Consider the following 9,083-nt stretch of genomic DNA (forward strand, 5'->3'; position numbering starts at 1 on the left):
GGAATGACGAAAATTCAGTCTCGCCGGCAAAATTCACTTTATTTGGCAGGGGGTTAAGAAGCAATGATAAGAGGAATGTCCGAACATGCAACTGAGGGAAAGTCAATCGAGCCAGCACCATATAGTGATAAACCAGTGAAGGTGATGGTGTTGGCTCGGCAGAAAATAAACCCTCATAATAACTGTCCAAATTTCGTCAACTCATGACGAAGCCACACGCGCAGGTGGTATACTGCCATCTTGTGGTTGGTTAGGGCGAATGTGCTTTGCCTGATACAAATCACTCTGTCACCTTCCACGAACTTAAAGGTAAGGTAATGCTTTAGAACATCAATGTATATTTGAGGTGTGTTGGAAGCACTGTGGGGTGGATGACAGAGCTTTTGACTCTTTAAAACAAGATTCTGAGCCCGAGTCTTACCAGAGGACTAAGTTCTTTGAAAAATATGTCGTACCCATGTCGTCCCTCTTGACCCAGGGGGTGATCTTTTTCGATTTAGATTTAAATCAAAGCTTTCTTCTAATATCACAAACTCTTTCAAATACAGCAATTACAACAAGTCAATGCAATACAAAATATATGAATTCACATTTGTAATCGAAAGAGAAAAGTGAGCAAATGCATAAACTATATTGGACTCTTTGTTAAAAAAATCATTGTGTTACTCGAAAAGAGAGGTCCACGAAACAGACAAGCTCGTCGATAGATGGGCCACTCAATTAATTGAAAGTCTAAAGGAAAACACACGCAGATATCAGTCCCGATAATAGACAAAAGAAATGTGAGCCCGATTCGGTGAATCTAAGAGAGAAAAAAAAACCCAAGTAAGAATAAGTAATGTAGAATTTTGAGGCAAAAAACCCCACTAAAACGCAACAAACAAACACTGAGAAACAGACAGTAGTATTTATCGTATTTCCCTTTTTTATCTATTTATATATCTTATTTATTTATCGTATCTATCTATTTCGTATCATAAGGAAAAACAGTGTTGCACATTAAAGCCAATCATTTATGTTTCCATATATTTCCACAGTTCAAATATTACTCGAAAACTTTGTGCAATTGGCTTTCTGTTATGTTGTTGTATGACATAGGAATGTAGAAATCATATCAAATCAAATCAAATCAATAAGAAATAACATAAAAAGAGGGGGCAAAGAGAGTGAGCGAAAGGGAGAAAAAGAGCTGGACATGGTAATCAAAGGAGAGATAGATGGATAGATAGATGAACAGATAGATAGATAGATGGACAGACAGACAGATAGGTAGATAGAGAGATAGATAGACAGATAGATAGATGGATAGATAGACAGATAGATAGATAGATAAATAAATAAATATTAAGATAGATGGATGGATGGATGGATAGATAGATAGACAGACAGACAGACAGACAAATAGACAAAATGTAAGAGAGAGAGAGAGAAGAAAGGAAGATTGGGAAGGAACAAAAATGAAAAAAGAGAGAGGCAGGGGCATGAAAAGTGGTGCCTACTTTCGTATGAGAGAAGAGCTTACCGTTCGTGCTAGATATTTTGACCCTAGCTTTGAAATGTCAAGTTCATCTCGTACGTGGGTTATTTGCCTGCCCTTCCCGTCCCTATGTTCCGCGCAAATCCGACTGGAAATTGAAAACTAAGCCATCCAAAGTCTTTAAAAAGGACGGGAATCTGCGGCAGAAAGAAATTGTAATGTCACTCTAATGCGCCACGCATGAAACTATGTTTTAAGGACGGGCACGCTGGGGGAAAAAGGCTAAGGACTGTTCCGTGAGCACGGGAAAGGTGGGTGTATGCCAAATGGGGGCTGCGGGCTCTGCCAGTGACGTTTCCGGGGTTTTGATTGTCTGCCATGGATGGAACGCAAGTTATTTCACCAACAAACTCGGTCACGTTCTACCTGCGTGCACTTAAAAAATAGTTCTCAGATGAAATGATTGAATCGATCGATATCAAGTACACACACACGCACTTACATAAATAAAAAATAAACAAATAAAGAGAAAACGTAACTGAATTGGAATATGTACCACATTACAATTAGTTGAACTATTAGGTTCATAAGGCTTATCTGAACGTTTTTTCCAACGCATATTGTTGACAGAAGCATTCATTTTATGTGTTAATTTGGTGACAAGATGGACGAACTCTGCAGTACAGAGGAAAATCAAACTATAATATAGGGTCCTACTAGGAACCAAATCAAATGATCATTTAGTAAAAGATTATATACTCTGTTTTTCTAAATTTCTACACCGGTCCTGGATCACACGAGGTGACGAAATCAGCGATTTTATTAACGACGAGAAATCGACGTGAAAAAAAGTATTGTCTTTTCTTTAGAGAATGTGTCGACATAACATTTGCAATTTTTCTAGTCGGCGTGTTGGCAGGCGATCTAGGATCCGTCGTTTAACTTTTCACTCAATCACCACCCTTAGTTTACCGGAGGAGCTCGCCCCCTCCACTGGGTTCAACGCCCTTTCTCATCCGTGGAATACCCCGGCCAAGTGCGGACGTGATCCGAACAAATAAGCGTGACAGACATTCGCGTATATACATTCTGTGATTCCTTTTGTCTTTGACATACGTCGGAGAGGACAAAGCGAAAAGTTGGTGGATCTTAGAAGAAATATACATTAAGGAGAAACGTTTTTATCACTCGTCACCCACGTTTGTACAAATGTTATTCTCGACTGTTACACAATAACGTTTTTGCGTGATCGTGGATTCACTGTCTGTGTGAGGTCCGTTCTCGCTTAGTCCTCTCCTGCTTTGCAGAAACATTTAACGCCAAAGCTGCATCCTTTTTGCCACCCTCGCCGAATGGACGGGGAGTATGTCCAGTTACCATGGTGATAAGTCGTCGTTTTTCCTTGATAAAGATGCGATTGATTATTTTGCAAATCCTTCAACAAATTCTATAGGGCATTTGTTTGTCTTACTCGTGATCCCATTTAGAGAAATGTAAATCCATTCATGTTGCACCGCAATTCCATGGAATAATTCCTCTTTCGATCATGGTTTCAAGTACTCTCTTCTCTATCCTGTCTATTTCTGAGGTGATTACCAATAGCCAACACCGAAGAACAAAATCTAAATGTTATAAGGAGAATTAGTTTTTAAAAGATAAAGTCATTGATTGACTGAAGGCAACGTTGTATTGTATTGTATTGTATTGTATTGTATTGTATTGTATTGTATTGTATTGTATTGTATTGTATTGTACTGTATTGCATTGCATTTTTGATAATCATTGCAAATCAGTTACATTCGTTTCTTTGCTTTTAAGAACACAAAGTGGAAATAAATTTAAATCAATCACTTTCTCTTCTTTTTTTTTCATATTTTGCAGAGATAAGGATAGATGGATGTAGATAATAACTGGGACTTACCACCAAAATAGATCGATATGTTGATCAACTTCCTGGGGGCTGCGGGAAGTTGATCAACTTCCTTAATTCTCTCAATATTGATTGATTGACTGACTGACTGACTGATCGACTGATTGATTGATTGACTGATTGATTGATTGATTGATCGATCGATCGTTTGATTGATTGACTGATTTTTGCTTGACTGATTGATTGTTTGATTGATTTTAAATCATATGCCGCAAGTTCATCCCTTCTGTATGTGTCTGGCATCTGTGGATGAGGCTCTTATCTCTTAACCCTCTTCATGCCAGGGACTTTGGACAGTGTGTAAAATGCTATGGGGTTTTCTTTGCAGACCGGCACTCAAAGGGATAATCAGGCAGAAACACACATTAGCAATGTCCCTCTCATTCATTTCTGTCTGCCAACCCCAAATTGAGAGATTTGACAATTTAAATCCCTTCTTGACATTTGTTTTGTTGTTGTTGTTGTTGTTGTTGTTTTTTGAGGGGGGGGGGACATTCATCAACTTTTTTGGGATTGGTCAACTGGCACCGACTTTTGGACTTTTTAGAAATTTGGATTGACTTGATGGTAGCATGGACATGTGCAAGTGTGTGAATGGGTATACTTGCCTGTTCGTTATTCCGAAGGTTCGTTAATCCGAAACACACAAATTCCCTATATCGTATACCTAGAGTTTCGTTAATCCGAACATTTGCGGCGTTATTCCGAAGGTTCGTTAATCCGAAAATGAAATAGGTTTCGTTATTCCGAAGATTCGTAATCCGAAAATGAAGTAAGGTTCGTTGTTCCGAAGGTTCGTTATCCGAAAATGAAATAAGGTTCGTTAGTCCGCAAATGAAATAAACTCATTGTAATGACAAAATACGTCGTCGTGTTTCATTAATCATGATGATATGGTTACCTAAAGTAACCTCTTCTGTGGCTCTATACCAGAGAAGATAACACCCCAGCATTTCCAGGTACACACATATGATGTGGGTCAAGGGAGACATTGTGGGGAAAACATCCCTTCTAAGGATGCATTGTATCAGACGGGATTCGAACCCGAGACCTTCTGTTTTCAAATCCTGAGCCCCATCCCCTCGGTGTTCATGCAATCTTATTCAGTATTATTGACTATATACTGATCGAGGAAAAAAACAATATGATCACCTAGGCCCGAATTCACGAAGGTGGTACAATCTTTGTCCATGGTTTTGTATGAGGCGCCAAGTGTTGACTGATTTCGTAACAAAATAGGCCACGCGACACTTGGCGCCCCATACAAAATACGGTCTTTGTCCATGGTATAAACCATGGACAAAGATTATAGCACCTTCGTAAATTCGGGACCTATTGATTGGTATCAGTTGTATTGGATGATACTGTGCTTCTGGATAATAATGTGCTTCTATATAAAGAGCAGCGTCTGCCAAGTTCTGCGTACGGGAGGTTTGTAGTCCCTGAGACCTTACGGCCTAGCCAGACCTGAAAAGCAGAAAGCGATTAGAATCAATTAACCTCAAAACGAAGTCAAGAGGCGAGGCCACTAAAGCCAAGCAAACCTGTTAGTGTTCGGGGATGGTTTATGTTTAGAGGGGGTATAGGCGTTCAATGATCGCTAATAGGGTGTTGACGGACAAGTAAATGACAGTTTCCATCTATTGCAGCGCTGAAATAACGCAACTAGCCATCATTGACCGTGGTTGACCCACTGAAAGATTAACAGTGCGTTATTTCACAAATTCCCTTTTTGTATACCCTGATATTAACGCAGTTACAGGGTTATTATCTTCAAGAGAGAAAACCACAGATGTAGAGCCTGTAAACTAGGAGATAAAGCCCCGTAATTCACCTTTTGCTGATTTGAATTCGATTTACACTATCCCGTCGAACTTTGCTTTTTCGATACTATTTGTATTCTTTACCGAGGACAATGACCTCGTAGTCGTAAGGCAAGCTTGCCCACAACTGGAGGTCAAACGTCACAATACAGATCTGCACAACGTAGCAATTATCATTGTCTGTCATCCTGCGTTTTCTCGCCCTTTCCGCAAACGTCGACCAGCCCCATAATGCATTTACCAGTGAATGCGCACGCGCGCAAGCGAACGGACACGTACAAACCAACGAAACTGCCTTAGAACTCTTCGATTTTTCTTTTCCCTTTTGTGGCGCAATTTGTGACCACTCGTTGAAATGTGTCGATTTCGACAGAACGAACCTTTCTTCGCCCAATTAGCCCAATTTGTCAGCAGCGCGTCATTTCGAATCAGAGCCAGCAATACACAATGTATTCGTTCTCCGAGGAAACCGCGTGGCAGCATTACCGCGGCTCAAGTCACCTTCACGTGTTTTAACCCTCTGTATGCTTTGGGTACTGATTTGTGAAAAAAAAGCAAACCTTTACAATGTTATAAATTCCATAATTTCTATTCAATATTCAATACTATGCTTCTTGTAAATCTTTGCTCTTTCTTGTCCGACTAACTTGTTACAAGTCCGGGGTTTCTCCTTTTATTTGCCTGGCTGAGGGTTGAAGTGTTAAAACATCAACCAGAAAGCATGATTTCATAACATTATTGTGTACATGCCGATGGGAGAGTTGTGCGGTGACGGAATTTGCGCCTTTTCCGTGAAAACATGTGGGAAATTACTCTAAAACATTCTAATTCTAGGTCCAATCCTGATGAAATCTTTACCATTCTCTAAGACTGATTCACTCTTTTTTGCGACTATAATTGCTTCAACCTTATGGCTTATGATGATTTCGCCTTCTGCATCAATCGCAACTGTATCAAACAAGGTTTTTGCATCCAATATAATATACTTTCCATCGCCATATCTATTTGTTTTTGTCACAATTCCAAAGTATGTATTGTTCTTTTTTTTTGCTGCATTAACATTCGTACATAATTATATTTTGTATTGTCCCATACAGTTGCCATATGAAATTGTTCAACAGTAATTGAATTGATATATGTATTACTTTGTTTTATGTATATATTTCCTTTTATTGACAGAAATGAAATAAAACTGAATTGAATTGAATAGAATTGAACGTCGCTGTATAATCTATTTGTTTATCATCCAATCATTTTGTAATCGCATTACACATTATTGTTAGCATTTATTTTGCGATAAACGCAGAAAAGTATCTGAAAACAAACTGATTCACTTCATTCATTCAAGTCGTCTTGATCATGATGTAGAACTGCGCTTTAACCATTTCCGGGCCAGGGACATTGGACGGTGTGCACAACGCTAAGGAGTATTCTGTGGCAATCGGCGCTCACAGCAAACAAAGGGTTAAATCACGCTCCTCTGCTTGAGAGGCAGTGTACAGATCACACATTATATTTACCTCTCATTGTACAGTGTGCACAACGATAGTGTCATCCCAAATTTTACACCACATCCTATAATCCCCACCGCCCCCCCCCCCCATCCCGTTGTACTGCATCATACAACAGAAGAAGACCACATCACCTATCTTGTTTACTAGTCGCTAAATAAAACTCCACAACTAGTTTGCCTACAAGCCATAAACTGGCCGATATTAATGCGTCACTCACTCACACACACACACACACACACACACACACACACACACACACACGTGAAAACATAGCTAGAGTAGAGGGCAGGAAGACAAATAGATACTATACAGCTATTATAAGGTATGGTGCAGCACTAAAATATATCTCCCCCCCCCCACTCTCTCCATCCCCCCCCCCCCTATTCTCTCTCTAAATATATTTTCCCTTCTCTCTGTTCCTATTTTTTGCTTGTCAAGAGTCATGATAGGGCAGGCTGCCTTTGAAGTCCGATGCTGGTGACAAAAGGAGGGACGGCTCTATTTTGAGAGATAAATTGTCCGGAGTAGTTCTGGAGGAACAACGCGACACGGAGCGGGTCTCGAAAATGCTTGGATGAATGGCCCGCAACCCGGGGCAGGTACAAAAAGAGGGGGGGAAAAAGAGGAGAAAACTTAAGGAAAGAGACGAAAAGACAAAAAGCAAGGAAAAAAGTAAAAGAGGGGAGAGACGAATCAAGATTGTACCGGCCAAAGAGGGAGGGAGAACTTAAAAATCAAGATTGTGGGAGAGAAGAAAACAACTGGCCCCCTTGAACAAAAGGTGCCGAAGTGTTTCTGTGTAGACAGTGCACCGCGCGTGAAGCGGATGAGTGCGGAGAAGCCCTACCAGAGCGCCCCCATGGGTCACATCCCTCGTTCATCCACAGGAGCGTTGGCTTTACTCTACTAAACCAGTGCATCGAGGGCATTTTGCTTCCATGTGCGGTGGTGCTCCCCTACATCATTTTTAACATCATCGCCAATTTACTCACATTACTGCCATGCAAGATCTTCTGCTCGTGTCCCATTTCATTTGAATTATAACATTTACTTTTTCTCCTTGTGTCTGCCTTTTTCTTCTTCTTTTTTGGCGACGTAGCCGATTTTCCTGGAATTTGACTGTGACAACAATGTGTTCAAACTTTGTGCCAAAGAATCCGGTGACATTCTTGTGTCAGACGACAGTGACGTTACATCGCTCCTGAATGCACCTTCGGAAAAGCTTGAATGAAACGAGGTAAACATGTTTGTCTCGAGCCAGAATATCACCTTTCGGATGCCTCAGTAGTAGCCGTGGACCATCGGTGACTAGTAGTTCAGGCATCATTTTGCTCCTTGCCAGCGAGACATCAGGAAAATGTGTTAATCATATCTGAGTCAGAACCTCTCTTTCTTTCCTCTTATTACGTGGCAAGAACAGAAAAGGGTTGTTTTGTTAAACTGAAGTTGAAGCAGTCGAACAATCTTCGACAAGCAGCCATTTAGACTGCTTCTGACAAATTTATATACAAATTTCGTCAGCGGTCACAGAGAGAGGGGCTGAATTTTCGACATTATGACGTAATCCGTGACGCAACCGATGACATGTGCCCTTTTGATGTCACAGGGTTCGTGTCTCGGAGTGGCGTTTTTGCAGCATCGGCGAATAGTACGCTTCGAGCGGGACTACTACCGAAATCATCCTCCACCAAGCCACCGCACACTCGCATCCTCCGCCCTCGCCCGGCTTTGCGTCGGTAAATTCATGGACAGATGTCATTAGCGGCTAAAACCTCCGCAGCGCGTCGTTCCGATCACTTCCGGTGAACGTGAGGAAATTCTACGGTGTTCTCAAAAAAAGGCGAACAATCGCAAGCGGTCAGTCTATCGAAATAGTGCATTACAGTTCAAAGAAGGAAACGGCGTCATCTCGTTCAAAGAACAAAAATCCTTAGGTTTTTTTTCATATATATATTTATGTGCTTGTTCGCAGTGCGACCATTCCATGGTAGGTATCCAGGTAGAACTTGTTCGTGGCGCTACCAAGACCTACGGATGGAGAGAGGGCAGGCTGATCCCCTCCTCACTTCTCATCGTACTGGGCGGAGGAAAACATCGTGTTCCCACGCGGAAACTTCTGTGCAATATCATCATGACAAGTTTTAAAAGTTGCCTTCTTTGTGTTTGACCATATACTAGTAGTGGACATTACCGGTAAAGGACGTTAATTGCCTCGCGGAGTAATAAGAGACGGGGAAATCAGGACCTTGTTGGGGCTGCCTGACTATACTTTCAGCGATCACTGATTTATATGGCAAACGGTCTTTTCTACACCTGGGACGACTACAAAACTGAATATA

This window comes from Diadema antillarum, unplaced genomic scaffold, assembly GCF_040938485.1.
Source record: "Diadema antillarum isolate AM-2024a unplaced genomic scaffold, OU_Dant_1.0 seq00001253_RagTag, whole genome shotgun sequence".
Taxonomy (NCBI): domain Eukaryota; kingdom Metazoa; phylum Echinodermata; class Echinoidea; order Diadematoida; family Diadematidae; genus Diadema; species Diadema antillarum.